The sequence below is a fragment of the Tachyglossus aculeatus genome, chromosome 14, assembly GCF_015852505.1.
Source record: "Tachyglossus aculeatus isolate mTacAcu1 chromosome 14, mTacAcu1.pri, whole genome shotgun sequence".
In the NCBI taxonomy this organism is placed as follows: domain Eukaryota; kingdom Metazoa; phylum Chordata; class Mammalia; order Monotremata; family Tachyglossidae; genus Tachyglossus; species Tachyglossus aculeatus.
In genome coordinates this window covers 35291367-35304588 of record NC_052079.1, presented here as the reverse complement: position 1 = coordinate 35304588, position 13222 = coordinate 35291367, and the positions used below count along the sequence as shown (strand labels likewise).

The 13222-nt window shown below is 42.2% G+C and overlaps 1 protein-coding gene across 4 annotated transcripts in view; it reads left to right on the top strand.

The window, feature by feature from the left end:
• Positions 1–13222, top strand: part of ATP2B1 (ATPase plasma membrane Ca2+ transporting 1) — a 105332-nt gene that overhangs the window by 8363 nt on the left and 83747 nt on the right. The gene's annotated exons all lie outside the window — the stretch shown is intronic.

Here is a 13222-nt window from a genome sequence, read left to right as displayed (position 1 = left end):
CTGTCAAATTTTATTAAAAGGTGCGTAGAGGAAGATCAATTTTCATTCTGACCATGTGAATATGTAAACCTGGCAATAGACGAAAGGATCACATTTTCAGAAACGTCTGAATTGTAACCTGATGTTTTCAGAATAACCCAAATCATCGAGTATGTTCCTTTTTAAAAAAATGCTCAGGAATCCCTGAAAATCGTGGGGTTTTTTTTTTTTCCATTTTTCTGGATTAGAAGTTCTGTGCACCTAAAATTTTTCACTTTCCCACCCTTTTGCTTTTTGAAATGAATCTATTTGGTGGGTAGACTGCCTTGTTTTGATCTACCTAGAAAAAGATATCATACTCACAATTTATTCCTCCCTATCTTTGCAGTGGCTTGTTCTCAAAGACTTGATTATTTTGTTTTCTGTATGATACCGAGTGTTAAATAAAAAGCCCTATAAATCACAGGGCAGAGTTGCTTCCCCTGGCAGCCCTAGTTCAGACCATTCTATCAGGCCAAATATTGATTTTTCTTGGTTTTAGCATCTGTTTGTTGTCATATTGTATTCTGATCTTGGTAAAGTAGATAGCTAGAAATACTTCTGCAGTCCCCATTGTGTGCATGGTATCTACTATCCAGACTTGTGTGGATAGGTATTAAGCATTGTTTACCCTTTCTTCTTTAAATGAAATCTGTCTTCTCCTTCCCCTACCTCTCTCCTTCCCTGATCCCCTTAAAATTTTTGCTGATTCAAAACAAAATTGATTGAGACTTCTGCTTTTCTCCATTTTGTGTAGGTTTATTTAAGAAATCTTTTACAGAGACAAAACACTAGCGCCACCCTGGTTGGTGTTGCAGAGTAAGCAGGGAGAGGCACTGAAAATCGATATAAAATGTAATTAATGATCCTATGCTAAAGTGAATATTGCATGTGGACCTTCACAGATAGAAGTTTTTGTAATATTTTGCCTTTCCGGTGCTAACAGCAGTCGTAGCAACAGCATAGAAAATCCGTAAGTTGAGTGGATAAAACAGTAAAATGAGAGGCAATTTTCTGTAAGTGTATCAGTACCCTGATACTTTAAATAATTCATGTGGTCTAAATGCTATTTGAGATTTATCTTTGGGAGTCTGCATCTTCAGCTTTATAACTGCTCCAAGGTGGTGGCGTTCCTTTGAACTTAATCAGAAGAGAAAGTACATTTCCTACATTACCAAGCCTTTTCTCTTTCATAGAGGGTTCAAGCTCGTGTGTCTCGTGTTGCCCTTTGAACTCGAAGTAGATGATGAAGTTCATTTTCTATTGGCACCTATGCGACTCAAAAGGTCAAAGAGGGACACACATTCAGTCAATCAATCAATTAATGATAGCACGCTGTTCATGCAGAAAGGCCATCTTTGTTGTGCTGTCCGAGGTGTATTGATCAACCCGGTAATATTAACTCTGAAATTTCATACTGCAGGGTTGTGTAACTGTTAAATTTATACCCAAATAATAATTGTAACATAGGCGCTTACTACAATAATAATAATGATGGCCTTTTATTAAGTGCTTACTATGTGCAAAGTGCCGTTCTAAGGACTGGGGAGGTTATATAAGGTGATCAGGTTGTCCCACAGACGGCTCACAGTCTTAATCCCCATTTTACAGATGAAGTAACTGAGGCACAGAGAAGTTAAGTGACTTGTCTATATTGTGAAGATAAAGTGTATCATTCCGAAGATCATTAGGTTTATCTGCCTTTGGCATGTAATTATGTTAGGTTTGCTTGACTTTCTGTGGGATTGCAAGATCCTTGCAGGCAGGGATTGTATCGTAATAGTAATTATAATTGCGGTGTTTGTTAATTGCTCACTATGTGTCAAGCACGGTTCTCAGCGCTGGGATCGATACTACTAGCTAATCAGGTCGGACACAGTTCCCACATGGGCTCACAGTCGGTCCCCATTTTACAGATGAGGTAACTGAGGCACTGAGAAATGAAGTGACTTGCCCAAGGTCACAGAGCAGACAAGTGGCAAAGCCGGGATTAGAACCCAGGTCCATCTGATTCCTAGCCTTGTGCCCTATCCACTAGGCCGTGCTGCTTATCCCTGGACACCTACGACAGTACTTTGCCCACGTTGTGTGCTCAATTGATCCCGTGGTTATGAAGAAAAACCCCATCAAAAATGAGGTTTTGTTTAGCTCCCTGTGCTTATTCATGATGCTCTCAGGAACATTAGTCATCGGCCATTTGGTATAGAAACAGATCATAATTTAATTTTATAATCCCAAGTTAACATAGGCAGGTTTTCTCAGGAAGTAATTTATTTTATGTTTTGTGAAAATGTCATTGTGGGTAGGGATTATGCCTGCTCTATTGTTATATTGTATGCCCCAAGAGTTTAGTACAGCGCTCTTCCCATGGTATGCACGCAGTAAATACGATTGAATTAGGTAGTGACATTTCATGGATCCCTTTGAAAAGGTAAACCTTAGACAGCTCTCAGAAGCTCTTTTTAACTATGTTACTTTTTAAATGTCCCAATTCACCTTTAAACCCATCCCAAACAAGTTGAGCACTATTTAGGACTGGGGAAATGCTGCAAGTATTATGGAGTCCTTCCTGTGTAAATTACAACATCGTTATTAACTTGGTGGCCAAAGATTTATTTGATGTAATCAACAGGGAAATAGCCAGAATATTATTTACATATAAAAATGGTTTCTAATGTAGTTTTACATTGATGTGTCTTTTGTTTAGAGTTTTAATCAATCAATCAATGGTATTTATTCAGTGCTCACTCTGTGCAGAGCACTGTACTAAGTGCTAGGAAGAGTATAATGCAACAGAATTGGAAGATGTGTTTCCTGCCCACGACGACTTTACAGTCTAGAGGACTGTAATCCTTAAATCATCATCATCATCAATCGTATTTATTGAGCGCTTACTATGTGCAGAGCACTGTACTAAGCGCTTGGGAAGTACAAATTGGCAACATATAGAGACAGTCCCTACCCAACAGTGGGCTCACAGTCTAAAAGGGGGAGACAGAGAACAAAACCAAACATACTAATAAATTCATTCATTCATTCAATCGTATTTGAGTGCTTACTGTGTGCAGAGCACTGTACTAAGCGCTTGGGAAGTACAAGTTAAATCTGCCTACAACAGTGCTAGGTAATAAGGTACTTTGTGATCGATTGATTCCATGTCATGGTAACCTTAAGCAGTCGTCTTGTTTAAACGGTGCCAACTCAAATTTTTATTTACACTTTATGATAATTATAAGTATATAGCAAGCTAATTGTTTACAGTTTGTGATTGCCGTTACTCAGCAACCTTCTCCTCTCGATCATCATCATCAACATCATCCTAGACATTAATTGAGCCCCAGCATTGTGGCCCAGAAATCTGCCTTTTAAGCCTGGCATGCTCATTAGCGGGTGTGACATCTTCCTCCTCCGGCTGCTAGAGTTGGACTGTGGAAGCCGCGGTGTCATTTCAGGTACAGGGCAGTGAGTCCTGATTTATCAATAAAGTGTGCATGGATGAAAAGTGAACTTTATCGTAGTCTGTAACTTAGCCTGCTTAAATCCATTGGCATACTATTGAATTTGAACCCGCGAAGCACTTTTAAATTCTCCAAATATTGAAATTCCTTTGTCCCTCAAACATCTCAGTGTCATCTCCTTTCCATTTCTCGGCTACCTGCATACGCAGACTCAGTTCTGAAGGTCAGAGTGATAAAGACTGCACTAAGAAATTAAGACTGGTGTAGGTCCAAGAAAGATTAACCCTCATTTCCTCAGTGATCTGTATGACTTAATGCCTTTTGGAGTGTCATTTCCCATGATTGCTACTATCAGTCAATCAATGATATTTATTGAGTGTTTACTATGGGCAGAGCACTCTACAAAGCTTGAAGTCCCTAACAGCAGACCCCAAGAGGCAGTTCAGGAGCCCGGAAATTAATGCTGGGCTTAGAATAATAATAATAATAATAATATTGATGGCATTTATTAAGTGCTTACTATGTGCAAAGCACTGTTCTAAGTGCTGGGGAGGTTACAACGTGATCAGGTTGTCCCACGGGGGGCTCACAGTCTTTATCCCCCTTTTATAGATGAGGGAACTGAGGCACAGAGAAAGTTGTGACTTGTCCAAAGTCCCACAGGTGACAAGTGGCGGAGCTGGGAGTTGAACCCATGACCACCCCCCGCCCTGCCCAAACCAAGAAATTTTGAAAGTGAAGTTTAAAAAACGTATTTTTTTATTAACAGCATACGATTTTGAAACGAGGGAGAACTTGGTAATGGCTAGTTAAAAAATATAGGATCTTCATTGCAACCAATGCATGAGAATAAGTTTACTTTTATAAAATGGTTCATCTGGAAGGAAGAATTTTGCATTTGGTGAGTTAAAGTAACTTTTTTAAAACATTTCTTCAGCGAAAGTGTAATGTCTGTGGTCTTAGCATTTCTGTTGGCATCAAGCAATTCTTAGGACTCACTGAGGGGGATTGTCAGCTCTTGTTCTAGGATGAGTGAAGGATTGAAATGGGACATGGGAGCCCACTATCTTTTGCAAATGTTCTTCTTAACATAAAAGTCTTAATAGGTGTTGCAAGGTAACCGGGGGATCTCCTCCATGGCATAGCGGGTAGAACACAGGCCCGGGAGTCAGAAGGTCATGCGTTCTAATTCCAGCTCCACCACTTGTCTGCCGTGTGACCTTGGGCTAGTCTCTTAACGTCTCTGTGCCTCAGTTCTCTCATCTGTAAAGGGATTAAGACTGTGAGCCCTAGGTAGGACAGGGACTGTGTCCAACGTGATTATCTTGTGTCTACCTCAGTGCTTAGAACAGTGCCTGGCACATAGTAAGCACTTAACAAATACTATCATCATTATTATTATTATTATCATCATCGCTAAATCCTGGCTGCAAGAGCCTCGGATTCACTTTAAAGGTACCCGGTCCCAGTCAGCCTTTGCTGGCTCCTAAAGTCCTCCAGTTGGGACCTTTCCATTCTGTGCACCCCAAGGCCCTGGATCCCTATCGCTGCCACTCCACTTTGACCGAATCAATCAGTTAGCCATATTTATTGAGTGCTTACTGTGAGCAGAGACCGAAGGCCAGGTGTTTCCCTAAAGGTAGAGACATCACTGGGGACTACCCTACAACCTACTTCCTGGGACTGGCTACAGACTGATTGCAGACAAAGTGCTCCCTCCCGACCCCCCCTACACCCTCTCCCCAAAGGCTTCCGAGGTCTATGTGTCTCCCCTCGCGACCAGGGATTTTTCTCCAGCCCCTACCACAGGTAGGCACCAAGGTCTGAGCTCTCAGAATTGTTTAGTAGTTTAATTCAGGACCAGTGAAAGCACTTCCATTCATTATCGTATTTATTGAGCGCTTACTTTGTGCAGAGCATTGTCCTGAGCTCTTGGGAGAGTACAGTACAACAGTAAACAGACACATCCTCTTCCCACAACGAGCTTATAGTCTAGAAGATTCAAACCGCCTTTCTTTAGGTCTAATACTTTTCCCTCCAGGACCCTGTATACTTCCCTGTAGGTGTCCTGGGACTCACATACTGCTGCTCCTTCCCCCCCTTCTCTCCGGGTCTCCCAGTTTCCAGTTTTTCCCTCTCCGAATCCTTTGGAAGCGGCGTCTCTTAGCATCCTTGTCCCCCTCGGAGGCAGGAGTCTCACTCTTCCAGAGTCCTAGTCAGTCTGTTGTATTTGCTGAGCGCTGACTGTGTACAGAAAGAACACTGTACTGAGGGCTTGGGAGAGTTCAATATAGCGATATAACTGACACATTCCATGCCCACAGCGAGCTTACAGTCTGGAGGGGGAGGCAGACATTAATAGCTTCTAGACTGTGAGCCCACTGTTGGGTAGGGACCGTCTCTATATGTTGCCAACTTGTACTTCCCAAGCGCTTAGTACAGTGCTCTGCACACAGTAAGCGCTCAATAAATACGATTGAATGAATGAATATAGGCAAATAAACGTACAAAAGCGCTAGCAACTGCTTTCCCAACCTCAGAGGCGACCTAACCCTTCCCTGTGCCCATTTGGGGTCAAAGCACCAAGTTTCCCTTGTCCTGCTCTCCCAAGCGCGCAGCTCACCACCCTCTCATCTCCAAGATGGCTGGGGTTCTCCTCCAACTCTTCGGCTTTCCTCCTCCATCCCTAATCCTTCTCTCTGACCGGATCGTCTAAGGATTTACCCTTCCCTCGGGGACACAGAGCCACATTCCCGGCTCCATCTTCCCCCTCCCGAGTTGCGGCGGTGTCACCCAGATGGGTCGCCGCAGGCATGGACCGTAGCAAAGTCACTCTTGTGTTCTTGACTCTTCTGTTCTTTCACCTGTAATTTCACCTTAGCGGTTGTTGGTGCCCCCACACTATTTTGCACTCAAAGTTGGGGGAGCATTTTTTGGTCTTGTTGAGCTGTTAAGGTGCTCCGGAAGAACGGATTGAAAAATTGCCTTGTAATTTCTGGGCAGTATAGTCCATATATAACTATATATCAGCAGGAACACTGACTTCTGGGAAAGATGAAAGAAAGGGTGAGGCCTTCTGGAGCTCTTCTTGCCCTTGGCCCAGTCCCAATGTCTGCTGTCTTTTTTGCCTAAGGTTTAAGGAAGTTCCAAGAGCTGTTGGGAGTCACAGCTGTGACACAGTTAACAACAGACACTACACAATAAACCGACACTTTTGGTTCCGATGCCACAATTTTTACATCTCCTTCATTCTGTCCAGTGTCCCTGGGAAGATAGAATGAGATTGGGAGTAGCCATGGCAGAGCGGAACCTAGAAATGCCATGGGACCTGATAGGAATTCATTCATTCAATCGTATTTATTGGGCACTTAATGTGTGCAGAGCACTGTACTCTCCCAAACAGTACAATATTATAACAAACAGGTACAATCCCTGCCCACAACGAGCTTACAGTGTAGAGATAAAGATATACAACAATGAAGGCTGAGACTTGGCAAGAGAATTGGTTTGTCATACTTCATGTGTGCTAGGATTAGTATCTCTCCCGTGCCTCCATCTCTCACACATATGCACGTTTTTCTTCATTGTTCATTTTCAGGACCCGAGCCGGTCTTGCTTTCTTTGTCGAGGACTTGGTTTCTGATCTACTTCCTTCTCAGAAAGGTGGGAGAAAGCAGAACAGTGGGTAGTCACCCAATTATCTACTTATTTCACAGCACCCCTTGCCTTCGATTTGGGACCCTCTGTGGCATTAAAGACTAGCATAGGGCTTAATCCTATGCTAGGATTAAGCATAATATAGTGCTTAATCAACCTTAATCAAACGCTTAGTACAGTGCTCTGCACACAGTAAGTGCTCAATAAATACGATTGAATGAATGAATGAATAATCCACTATCTTGAGCAGCTATAATAATAGTAATAATTGTAACATTCATTAAGCGCTTACTATAATAATAATAATAATGATGGCATTTATTAAGCGCTTACTATGTGCAAAGTAGTGTTCTAAGCTCAGGGGAGGTTACAAGGTGATCAGGTTGTCCCACGGAGGGCTCACAGTCTTAATCCCCGTTTTACAGATGAAGTAACTGAGGCACAGAGAAGTTGAGTGATCTACCCAAAGTCACACAGCTGACAGTTGGCGGATCCGGGATTTGAACCCGTGACCTCTGCCTCCAAAGCCCATGCTCTTTCCACAGAGCCACGCTGCTTCTCCTTAGTACTATGTGCCTAGCACTGTCTAAGCACCAGGCTCGCTGTAAGGCAATCAAGTTGGGTCTAGTTCCCGTCTCTGGTGGGGCTCATAGTGTAAATAGGAGGAAGGATCTCCATTTTACGGACGAGGAAACTAGGCTCAGAGAAGTCAACTGACTTCTTCAAGGTCACCCAGCAGGTACATGACAGAACCAGGATTTGAAAACATATCCCGACTCCAAGCCCTGGCCACTGGGCCATGCTGCTTCTCTGTCTCTTTTTGACTCCCACCCAAAAAACTGTCTTGGTTGGGGTCAGATAACCACTGCTGCTGCTTTTCATCCCTCAGCTTGCATTTTCCAAGAGCCATGGAAGAGACAACAAATGCATTTTAGACTGTGAGCCCACTGTTGGGTAAGGACTGTCTCTATATGTTGCCAATTTGTACTTCCCAAGCGCTTAGTACAGTGCTCTGCACATAGTAAGCGCTCAATAAATACGATTGAGGATGATTATATGGGTCCAAAGACCCCTCACTTGGTTGCTTCTCCGCTCCTCTGGTGTATATGTAATGTACTGGCTCATGGTACGGTGACATCTGGAGAGCCACAACACTAATATAAGGGCTGAGCTGAGGTTGGGCTGAAGTAGGGAGAAAATCTGATTCATCTTTCCAAACTCCCTCAAAAAAAGTCAGTGTTTACCCTAACTCTTAAGAAGTTATCAATGTGATCTGTTATTTAACTGAACTAACATTGATGTCGGCACCTAGGTACATTTTGGGAAGATAAGATGGCGAATTGTACATATTTATTACTCTATTTTACTTGTACATATCTATTCTATTTATTTTATTTTGTTAGTATGCTTGGTTTTGTTCTCTGTCTCCCCCTTTTAGACTGTGAGCCCACTATTGGGTAGGGACCGTCTCTATATGTTGCCAATTTGTACTTCCCAAGCGCTTAGTACAGTGCTCTGCACACAGTAAGCGCTCAGTAAATACGATTGATGATGATGAATAATTTGAAGCCTTTTCAAAACTAAAATCCCTTTATTATTTTATCTTTTCAATGAACGGGAAAGGATTTATGGGGAAGCAGTGTGGCGTAGTGGAAAGAGCACAGACTTGGGAGTCAGAGGAAATGGGTTCTAATCCTGACTCTGCCACTTGTCTGCTGCGTGACCTTGGGCAAGTCACTTCACTTCGGTGCCTCAATTTCCTCATCTGTAAATCAATCAACCGGTGGTGTTTACCCTAACTCTTAAGAAGTTATCAATGTGATCTGTTATTTAAATGAACTAACATTGATGTGGGACCTAGGTACATTTTGGGAAGATAAGATGGTGAATAATTTGAAGCCTTATCAAAACTAAAATTCCTTTATTATTTTATCTTTTCAATGAACAGGAAAGAATTTATGGGGAAGCAGTGTGGCCTAGTGGAAAGAGCACAGACTTGGGAGTCAGAGGAAATGGGTTCTAATCCCGACTCTGCCACTTGTCTGCTGCGTGACCTTGGGCAAGACACTTCACTTTGGTGCCTCAATTTCCTCATCTGTAAATCAATCAACCAGTGGTATTTACTGAGTGCTTACTCTTTGCAGAGCACTTCACCAAGCGCTTTCATTCATTCAATTGTATTTATTGAGCGCTTATTCGGGAGAGTAATAATAATAATGATGGTATTTGTTAAGCGCTTACTGTGTGCAAAGCACTTTACCAAGCGCTTCATTCATTCAGTTGTATTTATTGAGCGCTTATTTGGGAGAGTAATAATAATAATGATGGTATTTGTTAAGCGCTTACTATGTGCAAAGCACTGTTCTAAGCCCTGGAGAGGTTACAAGGTGATCAGGTTGTCCCGGGGTGGGGCTCACAGTTTTAATCCCCACTTTACAGATGAGGTAACTGAGGCACAGAGAAGATAAGTGACTTGCCCAAAGTCACACAGCTGACAGTTGGCAGAGCTGGGATTTGAACCCATGACCTCTGACTCCAAAGCCCCTGCTCTTTCCACTGAGCCACGCTGCTTCTCCGACAATATATCAGAGTTGGAAGACACGTTCACTATCCCCAAAGAGCTTGAAGTCTGTCGGGGAGATTAATTCCTATTCATGAAAAATGAGGATGAAATCCTACTCCGTCCTACTTTAGACTGTGAGCCCCATGTGGGACTGTCCAACTTGACCATCTTGCATCTACCCCAGCGCTTAGTACAGTCTTTGGCGTGTAGTAAATGGTTGCCGAGTGCCATTAAGCAAATCAAAGTCCGTTGATAACAATAGAGGCTGTAATGGGCAACTGCTGTTTTTAAGATTTTGAAAATGTATTCAAGCAAGGATTTTTAAAAAAATCTACTTGCGGTTTAATTTGCTTTCTCAAAATAAAAGCCACCAACAGTTTAACTTATAAACTTTTAACTTTAACAAAACCTCAACTTTTGACTTATTGGGCTAATCATCCTATAACTGCTGTGCTTTAGGTTTATTTGTGTGTAAAAATTAAATAATCTTTTAAAAGTGTCAATAAAGTTGAAGCAGCATAGGGTGTATTTATGACACAACTGGGACAAATGAGATAAATTACTGTCCCAAAGAATAAAACCAGTGCCTTGCTAAAGTTAATAAAGTATTAATTAATGTCTCCTAATGAGATGAACATGACTTTATGAGAAAAAGGTGTATTCACTTCCTGTACTAAGTCGACTGTTGTGCTGATTACCTACTGTAGTGTAGTTCATTTTCAGAAAATGGATTCAGATGGGCACATTCCTTATTACCACTACGTATATACTACCAGAAGGATTGCCGATAGAAGTGGGGCATCCTGAGATGTGTCCATGGCATCATTATGGGTCTGGAACGATTCGACAGACAAGACAATCATAAACTGTTCGGGCTAAATTAATCAACTTGAAAGGAATGTGGTTTTTTTATTTTATTTTTTAAGGATCTGTCAAATGAGTTATCACCAGTTTTTTTTATGGTATTTAAGCACCACTGTACTAAGCCCCCGGGGTAGAGAGAAGTTAATCAGGTTGGACACAGTCCATGTCCCACATGGGTCTCACAGAATTAATCCCCACTTTATAGATGAAGTATCTGAGGCACAGAGAAGTTAAGTGACTTGCCGAAGGTCACGCAGCAGACAAGTGGCGGAGCTGGGATTAGAACTCAGATCCTTTTGACTCGTACTCCATCCACTAGGCAATGCTGCTTTCTATATAGAATAATGATAATAATGATGGCATTTATTCATTCATTCAATCGTATTTATTGAGCACTTACTGTGTGCAGACTGTGAGCCCACTGTTGGGTAGGGACCGTCTCTATACGTTGCCAACTTGTACTTCCCAAGCGCTTAGTACAGTGCTCTGCACACAGTAAGCACTCAATAAATACGATTGATTGAATGAATGAATGCAGAGCACTGTACTAAGTGCTTGGGAAGTACAAGTTGGCAACATATAGAAGCGGTCCCTACAGTGGAAAGAGCCCGGGCTTTGGAGTCAGAGGTCATGGGTTCAAATCCCGGCTCCGCCAATTGTCAGCTGTGTGACTTTGGGCAAGTCACTTGACTTCTCTGGGCCTCAGTTCCCTCTTCTGTAAAATGGGGATTAAAACTGTGAGCCCCCCATGGGACAACCTGACCACCTTGTAACCTCCCCAGCGCTTAGAACAGTGCTTTGCACATAGTAAGTGCTTAATAAATGCCATCATTAATTAGTTAATTAGAAGGGGAAGACAGACAACAAAACATATTAACAAAATAAAATAAATAGAATAAATATGTACAAATAAAATGAATAAATAGAGTAATAAATACGTACAAACATATATACATATGCAGGTGCTGTGGGGAGGGGAAGGAGGTAAGGCGGAGGGATGGGGAGTGAGGCACTGTTCTAAGCGCTGGCAGGGATACAAGATCATCAGTTTGTCCCACATGGGGCTGACAGTCTTCATCCCCATTTTACAGACGAGGTCACTGAGGCCCAGAGAAGTGACTTGCCCAAAGTCACACAGCTGACAAATGGCGGAGGTGGGATTTGAACCCATGACCTCTGACCCCAAAGCCCGGGCTCTTATATAGAACTTCCTTCCCAGAGTTGCTTTATTTCGGGGGTTGGCGTCTAGCCATGGGGAGGCCAACCCCTGTGAACCAAAGAGCCATAAAACAAAAACAGAATGTCGACGGGGAGTTATATTTCGAGCCACACCAAGCTCTCCAGTCTCAGTTTGGTGACTCGATGGTCCCATGCAACCCGTGGATGCATCTTGCTCCCAGGCTGAATCCTCGCCATCAGCGAACGGGCCGTGCGGCCCAGCGGTCTGGGCATCCTGGGCGAATGAGGGTACTGTGGACCACTCCGGCGCTCATAGTAAGCATTTAATAAATGCCATTATTATTATTATTATTACTATTATTATTATATTGGCAGCCCCGGGCCAAACCAGCTTACAAGCCGGGGCAGGCAGAAGTGGAATCTCCTCCCTCTTTGGTTTATTTAAGAGATAAGACTAAGGCTGACCCCGGGTGCCAGTTATCAAAGGAAATTCCAGACTTTGGGAAATCCTCCAGGAAAAACAAAACATTTATGAAGTATTTAAAGATGTCCAGACTTTCCAGGTGTCACATTGCAAAGTTCACGCTGTCTGTCGGTGACAGTGGAAATATCGACGGTTCATCACATAAATGCAGTAAGTCGACCTAAATCGGCCTGTTTAGAATAGGTTAATAAAAGCGCCTTTAGCCCATTTTGTCAGAGAAAGTATTAAGAAAGACTAAGCCTATTTTTACAGTTTTGTTTTTATCTCAGTGTGAAGTCCACAGTGGGTTAAATCAAGTAAAATCTTAAAAAATGCATGCTCTAGTTATGTAACTGTGTCCTGAGATTAAAATTTAGGGGGATAGTCTCAGGATATTTGAGGACAATATTATAAAATATATTTATGATATTATAAAATACACACTTTTATTTCTGTCGTCTGCCTCCATCTCTCTTTTTTTTTTGCATTGTGCATCTGATTCTAGCAAATGGACCACGTCCTTCTGAATATCTGTATTTTATTGCTTAAAATTTTAGCAGGGGGGGTTGGTTTGTTCTCTAAGCAAAAATAAGTTCACCGGTGGTTTTTCTGTTTTGTTTTTGCCACAGTGTAGAACAAAACCTGTCTTTCTTGGGAAGGATAAGGGAAATAGAAACTGCTTCATAAATAGTGGGTGGGAGATGGGACAGGAGCTTGTATCAACCGTCTTTGTTAAATGGTGCGTTATAGAGGGTTATTCTATATTTTAAGGTCACCTTTGAATGCAGGAATTTGAGTGGGATATTTTCTAACTTAAAAGTTTAGGATGGAAAAGCGATGCAATTTGGAGAATCCCCTTTTGAGAAATACAACTATAGATGCTAAAGAAGTCTTTAACTCTACCTAACTTAAAGGAGCGTTTGTTATATTTTTAAAATGTGGTAGCCAGGAAGAACGCTTGGTCCCTTCATGTAGCAACATTGTTCTTTCTGGGATAAGATTGGAGGACGGCATTCTGAG